The 16,639-nt window shown below is 38.6% G+C and overlaps 1 protein-coding gene across 1 annotated transcript in view; it reads left to right on the forward strand.

Annotated features, from left to right (window-relative positions):
- The first annotated feature begins 8,299 nt into the window (after positions 1-8,299).
- The window catches only part of LOC124776359, a 94,977-nt gene continuing 86,637 nt past the window's right edge, over positions 8,300-16,639 (forward strand). The window contains exon 1 of the mRNA XM_047251311.1: positions 8,300-8,447. The gene's annotated coding sequence lies outside the window, so the exon portion shown is untranslated. The remainder of the gene's footprint in view (positions 8,448-16,639) is intronic.

Here is a 16,639-nt window from a genome sequence, read left to right on the forward strand (position 1 = left end):
GAATTGATAGGCAGAGTTGACAACTACTTTGCAGGCCTGGAGGAAACTCATTATCGAGATGGTATCAGGGCACTGGAACATCGTTGGACCAACTGCATTAATCTACAAGGAGACTACATTGAAAAATAAAGAAAAGACTTTTCTTGGTGGATGAAGATTCACTTCAAACGAAGAATTGATAGGCAGAGTTGACAACTACTTTGCAGGCCTGGAGGAAACTCATTATCGAGATGGTATCAAGGCACTGGAACATCGTTGGACCAACTGCATTAATCTACAAGGAGACTACACTGAAAAATAAAGAAAAGACTTTTCTTGGTGGATGAAGATTCACTTCAAACGAAGAATTGATAGACAGAGTTGACAACTACTTTGCAGGCCTGGAGGAAACTCATTATCGAGATGGTATCAAGGCACTGGAACATCGTTGGACCAACTGCATTAATCTACAAGGAGACTACATTGAAAAATAAAGAAAAGACTTTTCTTGGTGGATGAAGATTCACTTCAAACGAAGAATTGATAGACAGAGTTGACAACTACTTTGCAGGCCTGGAGGAAACTCATTATCGAGATGGTATCAAGGCACTGGAACATCGTTGGACCAACTGCATTAATCTACAAGGAGACTACATTGAAAAATAAAGAAAAGACTTTTCTTGGGGGATGAAGATTCACTTCAAACGAAGAATTGATAGGCAGAGTTGACAACTACTTTGCAGGCCTGGAGGAAACTCATTATCGAGATGGTATCAAGGCACTGGAACATCGTCGGACCAACTGCATTAATCTACAAGGAGACTACATTGAAAAATAAAGAAAAGACTTTTCTTGGTGGATGAAGATTCACTTCAAACGAAGAATTGATAGACAGAGTTGACAACTACTTTGCAGGCCTGGAGGAAACTCATTATCGAGATGGTATCAAGGCACTGGAACATCGTTGGACCAACTGCATTATCTACAAGGAGACTACATTGAAAAATAAAGAAAAGACTTTTCTTGGTGGATGAAGATTCACTTCAAACGAAGAATTGATAGACAGAGTTGATAACTACTTTGCAGGCCTGGAGGAAACTCATTATCGAGATGGTATCAAGGCACTGGAACATCGTTGGACCAACTGCATTAATCTACAAGGAGACTACATTGAAAAATAAAGAAAAGACTTTTCTTGGTGGATGAAGATTCACTTCAAACGAAGAATTGATAGACAGAGTTGACAACTACTTTGCAGGCCTGGAGGAAACTCATTATCGAGATGGTATCAAGGCACTGGAACATCGTTGGACCAACTGCATTAATCTACAAGGAGACTACATTGAAAAATAAAGAAAAGACTTTTCTTGGTGGATGAAGATTCACTTCAAACGAAGAATTGATAGGCAGAGTTGACAACTACTTTGCAGGCCTGGAGGAAACTCATTATCAAGATGGTATCAAGGCACTGGAACATCGTTGGGCCAACTGCTTTAATCTACAAGGAGACTACATTGAAAAATAAAGAAAAGACTTTTCTTGGTGGATGAAGATTCACTTCAAACGAAGAATTGATAGACAGAGTTGACAACTACTTTGCAGGCCTGGAGGAAACTCATTATCGAGATGGTATCAAGGCACTGGAACATCGTTGGACCAACTGCATTAATCTACAAGGAGACTACATTGAAAAATAAAGAAAAGACTTTTCTTGGTGGATGAAAATTCACTTCAAACGAAGAATTGATAGGCAGAGTTGACAACTACTTTGCAGGCCTGGAGGAAACTCATTATCGAGATGGTATCAAGGCACTGGAACATCGTTGGACCAACTGCATTAATCTACAAGGAGACTACATTGAAAAATAAAGAAAAGACTTTTCTTGGTGGATGAAGATTCACTTCAAACGAAGAATTGATAGACAGAGTTGACAACTACTTTGCAGGCCTGGAGGAAACTCATTATCGAGATGGTATCAAGGCACTGGAACATCGTTGGACCAACTGAATTAATCTACAAGGAGACTACATTGAAAAATAAAGAAAAGACTTTTCTTGGTGGATGAAGATTCACTTCAAACGAAGAATTGATAGGCAGAGTTGACAACTACTTTGCAGGCCTGGAGGAAACTCATTATCGAGATGGTATCAAGGCACTGGAACATCGTCGGACCAACTGCATTAATCTACAAGGAGACTACATTGAAAAATAAAGAAAAGACTTTTCTTGGTGGATGAAGATTCACTTCAAACGAAGAATTGATAGACAGAGTTGACAACTACTTTGCAGGCCTGGAGGAAACTCATTATCGAGATGGTATCAAGGCACTGGAACATCGTTGGACCAACTGCATTATCTACAAGGAGACTACATTGAAAAATAAAGAAAAGACTTTTCTTGGTGGATGAAGATTCACTTCAAACGAAGAATTGATAGACAGAGTTGATAACTACTTTGCAGGCCTGGAGGAAACTCATTATCGAGATGGTATCAAGGCACTGGAACATCGTTGGACCAACTGCATTAATCTACAAGGAGACTACATTGAAAAATAAAGAAAAGACTTTTCTTGGTGGATGAAGATTCACTTCAAACGAAGAATTGATAGACAGAGTTGACAACTACTTTGCAGGCCTGGAGGAAACTCATTATCGAGATGGTATCAAGGCACTGGAACATCGTTGGACCAACTGCATTAATCTACAAGGAGACTACATTGAAAAATAAAGAAAAGACTTTTCTTGGTGGATGAAGATTCACTTCAAACGAAGAATTGATAGGCAGAGTTGACAACTACTTTGCAGGCCTGGAGGAAACTCATTATCGAGATGGTATCAAGGCACTGGAACATCGTTGGGCCAACTGCTTTAATCTACAAGGAGACTACATTGAAAAATAAAGAAAAGACTTTTCTTGGTGGATGAAGATTCACTTCAAACGAAGAATTGATAGACAGAGTTGACAACTACTTTGCAGGCCTGGAGGAAACTCATTATCGAGATGGTATCAAGGCACTGGAACATCGTTGGACCAACTGCATTAATCTACAAGGAGACTACATTGAAAAATAAAGAAAAGACTTTTCTTGGTGGATGAAAATTCACTTCAAACGAAGAATTGATAGGCAGAGTTGACAACTACTTTGCAGGCCTGGAGGAAACTCATTATCGAGATGGTATCAAGGCACTGGAACATCGTTGGACCAACTGCATTAATCTACAAGGAGACTACATTGAAAAATAAAGAAAAGACTTTTCTTGGTGGATGAAGATTCACTTCAAACGAAGAATTGATAGACAGAGTTGACAACTACTTTGCAGGCCTGGAGGAAACTCATTATCGAGATGGTATCAAGGCACTGGAACATCGTTGGACCAACTGAATTAATCTACAAGGAGACTACATTGAAAAATAAAGAAAAGACTTTTCTTGGTGGATGAAGATTCACTTCAAACGAAGAATTGATAGGCAGAGTTGACAACTACTTTGCAGGCCTGGAGGAAACTCATTATCGAGATGGTATCAAGGCACTGGAACATCGTTGGACCAACTGCATTAATCTACAAGGAGACTACATTGAAAAATAAAGAAAAGACTTTTCTTGGTGGATGAAGATTCACTTCAAACGAAGAATTGATAGGCAAAGTTGACAACTACTTTGCAGGCCTGGAGGAAACTCATTATCGAGATGGTATCAAGGCACTGGAACATCGTTGGACCAACTGCATTAATCTACAAGGAGACTACATTGAAAAATAAAGAAAAGACTTTTCTTGGTGGATGAAGATTCACTTCAAACGAAGAATTGATAGGCAGAGTTGACAACTACTTTGCAGGCCAGGAGGAAACTCATTATCGAGATGGTATCAAGGCACTGGAACATCGTTGGACCAACTGCATTAATCTACAAGGAGACTACATTGAAAAATAAAGAAAAGACTTTTCTTGGTGGATGAAGATTCACTTCAAACGAAGAATTGATAGGCAGAGTTGACAACTACTTTGCAGGCCTGGAGGAAACTCATTATCGAGATGGTATCAGGGCACTGGAACATCGTTGGACCAACTGCATTAATCTACAAGGAGACTACATTGAAAAATAAAGAAAAGACTTTTCTTGGTGGATGAAGATTCACTTCAAACGAAGAATTGATAGACAGAGTTGACAACTACTTTGCAGGCCTGGAGGAAGCTCATTATCGAGATGGTATCAAGGCACTGGAACATCGTTGGACTAACTGCATTAATCTACAAGGAGACTACATTGAAAAATAAAGAAAAGACTTTTCTTGGTGGATGAAGATTCACTTCAAACGAAGAATTGATAGGCAGAGTTGACAACTACTTTGCAGGCCTGGAGGAAACTCATTATCGAGATGGTATCAAGGCACTGGAACATCGTTGGACCAACTGCATTAATCTACAAGGAGACTACATTGAAAAATAAAGAAAAGACTTTTCTTGGTGGATGAAGATTCACTTCAAACGAAGAATTGATAGGCAGAGTTGACAACTACTTTGCAGGCCTGGAGGAAACTCATTATCGAGATGGTATCAAGGCACTGGAACATCGTTGGACCAACTGCATTAATCTACAAGGAGACTACATTGAAAAATAAAGAAAAGACTTTTCTTGGTGGATGAAGATTCACTTCAAACGAAGAATTGATAGACAGAGTTGACAACTACTTTGCAGGCCTGGAGGAAACTCATTATCGAGATGGTATCAAGGCACTGGAACATCGTTGGACCAACTGCATTAATCTACAAGGAGACTACATTGAAAAATAAAGAAAAGACTTTTCTTGGTGGATGAAGATTCACTTCAAACGAAGAATTGATAGGCAGAGTTGACAACTACTTTGCAGGCCTGGAGGAAACTCATTATCGAGATGGTATCAAGGCACTGGAACATCGTTGGACCAACTGCATTAATCTACAAGGAGACTACATTGAAAAATAAAGAAAAGACTTTTCTTGGTGGATGAAGATTCACTTCAAACGAAGAATTGATAGGCAGAGTTGACAACTACTTTGCAGGCCTGGAGGAAACTCATTATCGAGATGGTATCAAGGCACTGGAACATCGTTGGACCAACTGCATTAATCTACAAGGAGACTACATTGAAAAATAAAGAAAAGACTTTTCTTGGTGGATGAAGATTCACTTCAAACGAAGAATTGATAGGCAGAGTTGACAACTACTTTGCAGGCCTGGAGGAAACTCATTATCGAGATGGTATCAAGGCACTGGAACATCGTTGGACCAACTGCATTAATCTACAAGGAGACTACATTGAAAAATAAAGAAAAGACTTTTCTTGGTGGATGAAGATTCACTTCAAACGAAGAATTGATAGGCAGAGTTGACAACTACTTTGCAGGCCAGGAGGAAACTCATTATCGAGATGGTATCAAGGCACTGGAACATCGTTGGACCAACTGCATTAATCTACAAGGAGACTACATTGAAAAATAAAGAAAAGACTTTTCTTGGTGGATGAAGATTCACTTCAAACGAAGAATTGATAGGCAGAGTTGACAACTACTTTGCAGGCCTGGAGGGAACTCATTATCGAGATGGTATCAAGGCACTGGAACATCGTTGGGCCAACTGCATTAATCTACAAGGAGACTACATTGAAAAATAAAGAAAAGACTTTTCTTGGTGGATGAAGATTCACTTCAAACGAAGAATTGATAGACAGAGTTGACAACTACTTTGCAGGCCTGGAGGAAACTCATTATCGAGATGGTATCAAGGCACTGGAACATCGTTGGACCAACTGCATTAATCTACAAGGAGACTACATTGAAAAATAAAGAAAAGACTTTTCTTGGTGGATGAAGATTCACTTCAAACGAAGAATTGATAGGCAGAGTTGACAACTACTTTGCAGGCCTGGAGGAAACTCATTATCGAGATGGTATCAAGGCACTGGAACATCGTTGGACCAACTGCATTAATCTACAAGGAGACTACATTGAAAAATAAAGAAAAGACTTTTCTTGGTGGATGAAGATTCACTTCAAACGAAGAATTGATAGGCAGAGTTGACAACTACTTTGCAGGCCTGGAGGAAACTCATTATCGAGATGGTATCAAGGCACTGGAACATCGTTGGACCAACTGCATTAATCTACAAGGAGATTACATTGAAAAATAAAGAAAAGTTTCAGTGATGTAAGTACTTTTTTCTGTTCCATTCCAAGAACTTTTGAAACCACCCTCGTAGTTTAGAGACTTTAACTAATATCTATTAAATTGTGTTGTACTATGCCTCTAGGTCAGTCAGTCATTTGGTTGGTTTAGAGATTTATACCCTTTTAAAGATTCAGTATATAATTTGTATCCATGTCAAACTTGAAGCATTGCTATTTGTCTTTTTTGGATAGACAGACAATCTTCACTATCTTTGGAAATAAGTCTGTATAGAGCTAGAAGCTCTTGCTGATGTGATGGACTTGTTCAGACTTAAGTTGTTTGATGATTACCTAGAAAGCCAAAAGCTTGTTCACAACAAAGTATAAATTTTTTTGTTTTGTATGTAAATACTTTGCAGCTCAGTTTTTAATGTACCTGGTAAGCTTTTATCTTTTATTTATTTCAAATTCTGGAATAAACCTGCAGTGAGATATGTATTTCAGTAGATGTACAACCTGAAACATAAATTTTGTTTAATTTTTGTGGTTTTTCTTATATGTTTTGGATTTTTTGTTTGCATTGATGAATAGGCTCAGTAGATATATGTACGAGGTCTGTACAAAAAATTCTGGAACTTTGTTCACAAAATTTTTCTACATGTACCTTTTACTTATTGTGCATGATCTTCAAAATATTCTTCTCCGCAATTGATGTATCATATATGAAGAAGGTATCTGTTCTTTCAGACATGTCTGAAAAAACAGATACCATCTTCATATAGATAAGGCTTACGAGCCAATGATCTTCTTCAGTGCGGATGCACTCGCATTACTCAAACTTTTACTGTAATCGGTAGATTGACTGTCGCAAGTAATGATTATAGTGGGCAGGGGAACTAAAAATGTAGTGTGTGGGCAGTAAGTAGGAAGTGTGGGTCACACGGGGAGTGTGCCAGAGATAAATCCCTGAAGTCGCACTGTCCTCTGTGTCCTCAATAGCACAGTCGGACAGAGCGTCTGCCATGTAAGCAGGAGATCCCGAGTTTGAGTCCCAGTCAGGGCACACATTTTCAACTGTCACCATTGATATTTATCAACATCTGTAAGCAGTTAATGGTCTCGATTTCGTTGTAATTTCATTGCTAAAAAATCAGTCCCAGTGCTGTTTCCATTTCCAGAAACAGTCTTGCTGGATTGTGCGAAGCGCAGTCTGTGAATTTTCTTTTACCTCATCTATCATTACAAATCTTCATCCTTTCAAAGGAGCATTCAGCTTTGGATAAAAAAAAAGGAGTCCAGGTCTGGAGATTATGGAGGATGAGGCAGCACAGTGATTTCACAGGCAAAGGTCTTTCTAGTCTTGACTCATGAGCCATAGGATGAACTTGGTGGCAACACGATTCATTGCCAGATGCCGAGTCAGGATTTCATGACGTGATCCATTTGAAATGTTACATTCTTCTGTGATCTCTTAGACTGTTAGTCTTTGATTGGTAACGCACAATTTTGTTGATGTTCCTGACATGAGCATCATCGATAGATGTCGAAGAGCATCCTGCACTAGAGTTATCTTTAACTTCCATCTGGCCATTTCTAAACTGTGTGAATCATTCATAACACCAAGTATGGCTTAAACACTCATCACTGTAGACTTACTGCATCAGTTGGTGTATTTCCGTACAAGTTTTCTCGAGTTTCACGCAAAATTTATTGCAGATGCGTTGCTCCTCTAAATCTGTCATCTTGAAATTCACTTACTGTGTGGCACATATTCTACTTTATACAACACTGAACAATAACAAACAGACATATAACAATGAAATGTCAGGCAATTACACAGGCATAATTTTGAGTCAGTGGTGTGTTGGAGCGAATCAGGTAAAATTCTGAGGCTAACCAGCCCTAGCATGCTCTGTAAATTATGCCGATAACGAAAATGTTCCGTGTGAAGAATGTGTAAGAGTTAGTTTAGAGAATCCTGGAATGTGCCACTGTTGTTATTTGAAAGTTAAAAACGCCAACAAAATCGTAACTAGGTCAAAATCGAAAAGCAAAACAGTCACAGATGCAAACACGCGAGTTATTCGTCCTTGCGACCAATGTGTCGATTATCGCCGCATGTTAACGGTAAGAAACTGAAATAAACAAACTACAAAACTTAGTCGCCATCTTAAGAAGTCAACTGCAAGAACTGCGAGAGAAAGAAGTCATCCATAGGACATGTGAAGACCATAACCTCAAGCAACCTGCCAACTGCAACGTAAACAACGATCAGAAGAACAGAGTCCACATAGGGAAAACGAGTTCAAAATCTAACCTGAACGTAAGTCTTGCACAAAACTACATTTCCCAAGCTAAGACCGCAAATAATATAACTAAAAAACGTTCACTTTCTTCAAGCAGTAAAGAACAGTCAGTGTTGTGTAGTGAAAACTGTCCAGATCGCGGTATGTCAATAAATAGCATCACCCAAAAATGCTCATCTGTTTCAAACAATAAAAAATATACAGAAACATGCATTTCGGGTACCGCTCTGATAAACAACACAGAACAAAACAATATCGACCAGCTGAGACTGTGCAAAAAAGATCGACAGGTCCTTATACTCGCCGACAGTCACGGTCGTCAAATTGCAGAAAGAGTGTCTAGCCTTTTACCAAGCTACAATGTCATGGGTTTCATGAAACCAGGAGCTTGTTTATCGGAAGTAACAAAACCAATTGAAAACTCTTGTAAAAACTTTGGACTATCAGACTACGTGGTAATTTTTGGAGGTGCGAACGATGTTGCAAGGGATCAAGCCAACGAAATAAAAATAGCTCTTAAATGTGTACTGCAGCAGACAATCCACACGAATGTGTTAGTTATTAACCAACCACAGAGGCATGACCTACCTTCCTGGTCATATGTGACTCAATTAGTGATTAAGATAAACTCTGACATAAAGGATGTTTGTGGAAAATTTGAGCATGCAAATGTAATAGATGTAAGCACTCTTGAAAAATCCATGCACACCAGACACGGACTTCATCTAAATTATGCTGTCAAACAATACCTAACAGAGAAAATATATAATTTTGTAAAGCATTACACTAGAAAACTTACCAGTATGTTGGATAATTGGCTCATAACAGGCAATGAAAGCTCAAAAAACAAAGCAGAACATGTTAAAGGGGTCAAAATTGACTCACAAGGAAGGATGAAACCCAAGGAAATAACGAATAACACAAAAATGGGCCAAAACACATTAGATAGATGGCTGGGAAGAAACACGCACCAAGGGACAGGTAGACGTTATTTAGAGTGTTTCACAGGGGAATGTGTTACAGAACAAACTTGCACATACACTTTAAAAGTCGTTCACCAAAATGTACAGTCCCTACCAAACAAACTTGATGAAATAAATGTACTTCTTAGGAATGAGTGGAAGGAGGTATCAGTTTTATGTTTTTGTGAGCACTGGCTAGAGAAGGACCATTTACAGTATTCAAACATAACCGGTTTCACTCTGGCAAGCTACTTTTGCAGATCAATACCAAAGCTTGGAGGAAGCTGCATTTATGTAAAAGAAAACATAGACTATAAGATAATAGACTGTGTAAATCACTTAGGAAGCGAAAAACACTTTGAAGCCTCAGCTATTGAAATAACATCAGGAAAAACTATAACAATGTGTGTTTACAGATCACCCAACAGCAATGTAAACATTTTCTTTAAAAAACTTGACCTTGCACTAGGGAAACTTAAAAATACTTGCAAAACTATAGTTCTGTGTGGCGATTTTAATATTGACCTTTTAACACACAGCCACAAAAGAGAAAAATTGCTTAATATTATTCAAGAATATAACCTGTGCACTAAAATAAACTCCCCAACACACGTAACAAAAACTAGTGCTACACTAATTGATCCGATCTTTGTAAACACTGACATGCACACCTCAGAAAACTTTAATACCGGCTACAGTGACCACAATGCACAGCTACTTGCCGTATGTGGAAGTGTTGATTTGTCTAGGAATGAAGTGTCATCTACAAGAGAAAATTAAGCATGCAAAATATTGAGCACTTCAAACATATGCTAAGTACCCACTCGTGGAATAAAATCTACAACAGTTACAACACAGATGAAAAGCTGGATAATTTCATGGAAATTTACAAACATTGTTTTGAAATTGCATTTCCAAAAAAGAAAATAATTTGTAAAGGCCCCAGCAAACCCAAAACTTGGATTACATCACGGATCAAAAGTATCATGTAGAAGAAAAAGAGAACTTTTTGCACTATCAAAAACAGATAGCAGCCCTGAATTTGCTCACTACTTCAAAAAATACAAGGTAACTCTGAGTCGTGTAATAAGGGAAGCAAAATTAAGGGAAAATGACAAACTTATTATGGAATCATCAAACAGAACTAAGACAATGTGGAATACGGTACAGAGACTTACTGGAAAGGTGGAAACACACAAAAATATTGTATTGCCACAGGCGGGCAGCAAGATCACTGATCCAAAATTAATTGCTAACCACTTCAATTCTTACTACACCAATATTGCTCGTGAGTTAGCGAAGGAACAAATGGGAAAAACATCAAACAAAATATTACAGGAAATTTCTGGAAATAGTGTAACAAATACATCCCTGTTCCTCCGACCAATAAGTAGGGAAGAACTGTTAAACAGCATAAAGTCATTAAAAAATAAATATTCAGCCGGAGTTGACGATGTACCTGACTATATTATACAAGTATCAGCTGAACAGATACTCGCACCACTGCTAGATATATGCAACTCTTCACTGTCAAATGGTATTTTCCCACAACAGTTAAAAACTGCAAAAGTTGTACCCCATTACAAAAAGGGCGATCGGCAGCAGATGGTCAACAATAGGCCTGTGTCACTCCTATCAGGTTTCTCAAAAATCTTTGAAAAACTAGTTCTGCTACAACTAACTGATTTCTTTAACAAAAAAAATATGATTTCAGGATGTCAGCATGGCTTCAGGCCTCAGTGCAGTACTGAAACAGCCACTTTTAGCCTCATAAATCGTATTTTAAATTCAGTGGATAATCACAAAAATGTTCCGGGGATTTTCCTGGATTTAACAAAAGCATTTGATCTAATAGACAATGAAATTCTCCTAAGAAAGTTAGAGTGGTATGGTGTAAGAGGCCTGCCACACGAGTGGCTGAAATCCTACATAGAAAATCGCTCTCAGATAACAGAGGTAAAACACATGGGAAAAAACGAACTCCAAGCTTATCAATCGAAACCTTCCACATTAACCCACAGTGTACCACAAGGCTCAATTTTAGGTCCCTTTCTCTTCCTAATTTTCATAAATGACTTCCCCCTACACTTTCAACACTCCGAACCAGTGCTATTTGCAGATGACACAAGCATATTAATTGAAGGTGAAAATGAAATGGCTCTAAGTTTAAATGCTAAAGTCACTAGTGAAAATGTCTCAAGAGTGGTTTATGAGAGGAATAAATTACTGATAAACCCTCAAAAAACAGTCATCTTACACTTCCATACACAACAAAATAAAAACCCATTAAAACAAAATATGTCAATGGAAAACCAAAGAATTAACAGTGTCACTGAAAAAAATTTCTTGGCATCTACTTACAAGACAATCTTAAATGGAATTCCCACATCACTTCATTAAATTCTAAACTATCCAAAATGACTTATGCGATGGGGATTATATGGAACAACACAAGTCCTGAAACAGTTAGAGCAGTGTATTACGATTGCATACACTCCCTATTGAGATATGGCATCATATTCTGGGGAAATTCTCCTCATAGCATAACCACATTCCGGAAACAAAAAAAAGATTGTGAGGATAATGAAAAATGCCAACAGCCGAAAATCATGCAAACCATTCTTTAAAGAACTGGGGATTCTACCCCTACCATGTATCTATATACTAGAAGTTGTAACGTTCCTAAAAAAAGCATGCTAAAAAATGGAAATGTATTTATTCAAAATAAATCTGTACATAAACACCATACAAGGGCAAATAGTGACATACACAGACATCATTGTTATACCACACTGTGCAAGAAAGGTGTATATCACTCAGGTTCACATTTGTTTAATAAGCTGCCAAGTAACCTAAAGGCCATAAACAAAATCCATAGCTTTAAAAAATCTGTAACATCATATCTCTTGGAAAACTGTTTTTACTCAGTAACACAGTATCTTGAAAAATAAGTTAATTTTGGTTGTAACAATATAAAAATGTAATGTAACAATATAAAAATGTAACAATTTATAAATGTAATGTATACAATCAATGTAACAGTATTTAATGTAATGTCATTTTGTCCAGCATCTAAGGTATGGTATATGTACCACAAAGATTCAGGACAAAAATAAATAAACTTAGCACAATTACCACAATGCTATCACCCGTTTCCAGTCACGAAAACTGATAACACTCGGGAGAGTGGTGGGCTGATGACATGCTCCTCTATGTCCACATCCACTGATGCCTACTGGCTGAGGATAACATGGCAGTTGGTGGATACCGTTGGGCCTTCCAAGGCCTCTTCAGATGGAATTATCACTCATTAATTTTGTGAATAACAGTATGCTGCAAACAGCAAGAATTTTGACATAACTGCAGACAAGTGTACACTGATAAGCCAAAATAATATGACCACTGTCCACTAGGAAGTTGAAAGCTTCCTAGTGGCACTGATGGCACGTGACATAGTAACAAAAGTATGTAAATGGAGCAGACATGGACAGGGGATCATCCTAGGAAATATATTGGCTGCACATGAGGAAATCCGTTGAGGTAAGTGACTTTCACAAAGGGCAGATTATTATAAGGCAGAGCTTGTGAACGAGTATCTCAAAAATGGTGAAGCTGGTCGAAAGTTCATGTGCTAGTCATGAGCACCTACAGATAGATGTGGAAGGACAGTGAAACTACTACTAGGCACTAAATGGTTGGATAGCCATGACTCATCACAGAATGTAGGTTCTGGAGGCTTTTCTGCTCTGTAAATGGTGATCCGTGGCATCTCTGATAAAAGAGCACAATGCTGGTGCATGAAAAAGTGTTTCGGAACACACCATTCATCATGCATTATCGAAAATGGAGCTCTGCAGCAGATCACTTCTAAGAGTTCATATGCTGACCCAACAACATCATCAATTACGATTGCAATCAGTACAGGACAGTTGGAATTCAACTGGTGATCAATGGAATTGTGTCAACTCTTCATATGAATCACATTTTTGCTACACTAGGTCAATGGTCGTCGTCACAAATGCCATCATGGAGGTGAACTGTGGCTTGAAGCATGCAGCATGCCACTGATGCAGGCTGGTGAGAGCAGTACTATCCTATGGGAGACATTCTCATGTGCTTGCATGAGACCTGTGTTAGTAACTGAAGACATGCTGGCTGCATTCCTTCATGCTTGATGTCTTCCCCAATGGCGCTGTCATCTTTCAGCAGTATAACTGCCCGTGTCTCGGAAGCAGAACCATGGTGGTCTGAGGAACATTATAGTGAACTCATGTTCATGTCTTGGTAATCAAATTTGCCTGATGTATGTTGTTGTTGTGGTCTTCAGTCATGACACTGGTTTGATGCAGCTCTCCATGCTACTCTATCCTGTGCAAGCTTCTTCATCTCCCAGTACTTACTGCAACCTACATCCTTCTGAATCTGCTTAGTGTATTTATCTCTTGGTCTCCCTCTATGATTTTTACCCTCCACGGTGCCCTCCAATGCTAAATTTGTGATCCCTTGATGCCTCTGAACATGTCTAACCAACCTGTCCCTTCTTCTTGTCAAGTTGTGCCACAAACTCCTCCCAAATTCTATTCAATACCTCCTCATTAGTTATGTGATCTACCCATCTAATCTTCAGCATTCTTCTGTAGCACCACATTTCGAAATATTCTATTCTCTTCTTGTCTAAACTATTTATCGTCGATGTTTCACTTCCATACATGGCTACACTCCATACAAATACTTTCAGAAACGACTTCCTGGCACTTAAATCTATACTCGGTGCTAACAAATTTCTCTTCTTCAGAAACGCTTTCCTTGCCATTGACATTCTACATTTTATATCCTCTCTACTTCGGCCATCATGTTATTTTGCTCCCCAAATGGCAAAACTCCTTTACTGCTTTAAGTGTCTCATTTCCTAATCTATTTACCTCAGCATCACCCGACTTAATTCGACTACATTCCATTATCCTCGTTTTGTTTTTGTTGATGTTCACCTTATATCCTCCTTTCAAGACCCTATCCATTCCGTTCAACTGCTCATCCAAGTCCTTTGCTGTCTCTGACAAACTAACAATATGATCGGCGAACCTCAAAGTTTTTATTTCTTCTCCATGGAGTTTAATACCTACTCCAAATTTTTCTTTTGTTTCCTTCACTACTTGCTCAATATACAGATTGAATAACATCGGGGAGAGGCTGCAACCCTGTCTCACTCCCTTCCCAACCACCTGCCACCTGCCACCTTCAGAATTTGAAAGAGAGTATTCCAGTCAACATTGTCAAAAGCTTTCTCTAAGTCTACAAATGCTAGAAATGGAGGTTTGTCTTTCCTTAATCTAGCTTCCAAAATAATTCGTAGGGTCAGTATTGCCTAATGTGTTCCAACATTTCTACGGAATCCAAACTGATCTTCCCCGAGGTCAGCTTCTAGTAGTTTTTCCATTCGTCTGTCAAGAATTCGCGTTAGTATTTTGCAGCTGTGACTTATTAAACTGATAGTTCGGTAATTTTCACATCTGTCAGCACCTGCTTTCTTTGGGATAGGAATTATTATATTCTTCTTGAAGTCTGAGGGTATTTTGTCTGTCTCATACATCTTGCTCATCAGATGGTAGAGTTTTGTCATGACTGGCTCTCCCAAGGCCGTCAGTAGTTGTAATGGGATGTTGTCTATTCCCAGGGCCTTGTTTCGACTCAGGTCTTTTAGTGCTCTGTCAAACTCTTCACACAGTATCGTATCTCCCATTTCATCTTCATCTACATCCTCTTCCATTTCCATAATATTGTCCTCAAGTACATCGCCCTTGTACAAAACCTCTATATACTCCTTCCACCTTTCTGCTTTCCCTTCTTTGCTTAGAACTGGGTTTCCATCTCTGCTCTTGATATTCATACAAGTGGTTCCCTTTTCTCCAAAGGTCTCTTTAATTTTCCTGTAGGCAGAATCTATCTTACCCCTCGTGAGATAAGCCTCTACATCCTTACATTTGTCCTCTAGCCATCCCTGCTTAGCCATTTTGCACTTCCTGTTGATCTCATTTTTGAGACGTTTGTATTCCTTTTTGCCTGCTTCACTTACTGCATTTTTGTATTTTCTCCTTTCATCAATTAAATTCAGTATCTCTTCTGTTACCCAAGGATTTCTACTAGCCCTCGTCTTTTTATCTACTTGATCCTCTGTTGAAGTAATACGCTTAACATCAGAAGAGGCATCAATGTTAACACTGAATAGGGGATCACGGAGGAATTTTACAAGGGGGACTATGCTCCAGACTAAATGCTGAAAGGCATAATCAGTCTTAAATGATGATGATGGTGGTGATGATGATGATGATGATGATGATGATGATGATCCTCTGCTGCCTTAAATACTTCATCCCTCAGAGCTACCCATTCTTCTTCTACTGTATTTCTTTCCCCCATTCCTGTCAATTGTTCCCTTATGCTCTCCCTGAAACTCTGTACAACCTCTGGCTCTTTCAGTTTATCCAGGTCCCATCTCCTTAAATTCCCACATTTTTGAAGTTTCTTGAGTTTTAATCTATAGTTCATAACCAATAGATTGTGGTCAGAGTCCATATCTGCCCCTGGAAATGTCTTACAATTCAAAACCTGGTTCCTAAATCTCTGTCCTACCATTATATAATCTATCTGATACTTTCTAGTATCTCCAGGATTCTTCCATGTATACAACCTTCTTTCATGGTTCTTGAACAAAGTGTTACCTATGATTAAGTTATGCTCTGTGCAAAATTCTATCAGACGGCTTCCTCTTCCATTTCTTACCCCCAATCCATATTCACCTACTATGTTTCCTTCTCTCCCTTTTCCTACTGTTGAATTCCAGTCACCCATGACTATTAAATTTTCGTCTCCCTTCTCTACCTGAATAATTTCTTTTATCTCATCATACATTTCATCAATTTCTTCATCATCTGCAGAGCTAGTTTTCACTATGCTGTTTGTAGTAGCTTACCCGCATTCCTATTTTCCTATTCATTATTAAACCTACTCCTGCATTGCCTCTGTTTGATTTTGTATTTATAACCCTGTATTCACCCGACCAAAAGTCTTGTTCCTCCTGCCACTGATCTTCACTAATTCCCACTATATCTAATTTTAACCTATCCATTTCCCTTTTTAAATTTTCTAACCTACCTGCCCGATTAAGGGATCTGACATTCCACACTCCGATCCGTAGATCGCCTGTTTTCTTTCTCCTGATAATGATGTCCTCTTGAGTAGTCCCCATC

The sequence above is a fragment of the Schistocerca piceifrons genome, chromosome 2 (assembly GCF_021461385.2).
Source record: "Schistocerca piceifrons isolate TAMUIC-IGC-003096 chromosome 2, iqSchPice1.1, whole genome shotgun sequence".
Classification (NCBI taxonomy): domain Eukaryota; kingdom Metazoa; phylum Arthropoda; class Insecta; order Orthoptera; family Acrididae; genus Schistocerca; species Schistocerca piceifrons.